We start from the raw sequence: 956 nt of genomic DNA on the forward strand, positions 1-956 counted from the left end.
GCTCCACCAACCCCCTCAAACACGATGACTTTACGATGGGGTCTAATCGCCAAAGACTTTTCACATTTCTCATCTTCATTGTGCACATATCAACTAAATATATGTTCATTCAAAAGTCTCTCCTAATTGAAATACAGGTGTGGTGGTGTTAACTGTACTGCTAGATGCCACTAAATCCTACACACTGGTCCTTTAAAGTTACAATTTCGTAAAAAGAAAAAAAAAAAAACACATTTAGGTGTATGTGGTTCATAAGGTTTAAGCCTCTAGTATGTTTGTTTACTCAGCATCCAGATCCCAAATGTTTGTTTTTCATTTTGCAAAAAACAACAACAAAACAACAACTTGGATGGATTGATTAGTTAATTTAAAATTAATTGGATTGTACTGGTTTTCTGGTTTGTGAAACATGCATGCATGCTGGTGGTGAGAGAGAGTAACGTATTTATGAACTCAACAGTTTATGCATTTGTCCTGTGTTTATGTTTAGTTTCGTTTAGTTATGTTTCAAAATAGAAAGAAATCTGTTATGTTTTTGTCATTTATTTGGGTTTTTCGAATTGCTTATAGATGCTAAAATTATATTTTCAAAGAGTATCTGTCTTTCCCTGTAGCGTTATAACATATTGTGCTGTATCAAACAGAATGAGAAGCACAAATCACATTCACTCTCGTTTGGAATTTACAGTGTAAAAAATACAAATGCAAAAACATTCTCCCATACCCTTAGGCCCTATAATTGTTTGACACAAGAACATTGTTGTTTGAGCAATAGACAGGACTTTACTAAAAATTAATGAATTAGACGGGGTCTCTTAAGACCTGAGGTGTGGGTGTAAGGGTTAATAGTAACAGAAAGCCGAGAACGTTATTGGGGAATTCACAGCATGTGTTTGGCAAGGATGACCCAAGTCACAGTTATGGCTGGCCATACCTTCAATTTGCCACTTTCAGAA

Source organism: Morone saxatilis, unplaced genomic scaffold (genome assembly GCF_004916995.1).
Source record: "Morone saxatilis isolate NCDOM2014 unplaced genomic scaffold, NCSU_SB_2.0 Contig14, whole genome shotgun sequence".
NCBI lineage: Eukaryota > Metazoa > Chordata > Actinopteri > Moronidae > Morone > Morone saxatilis.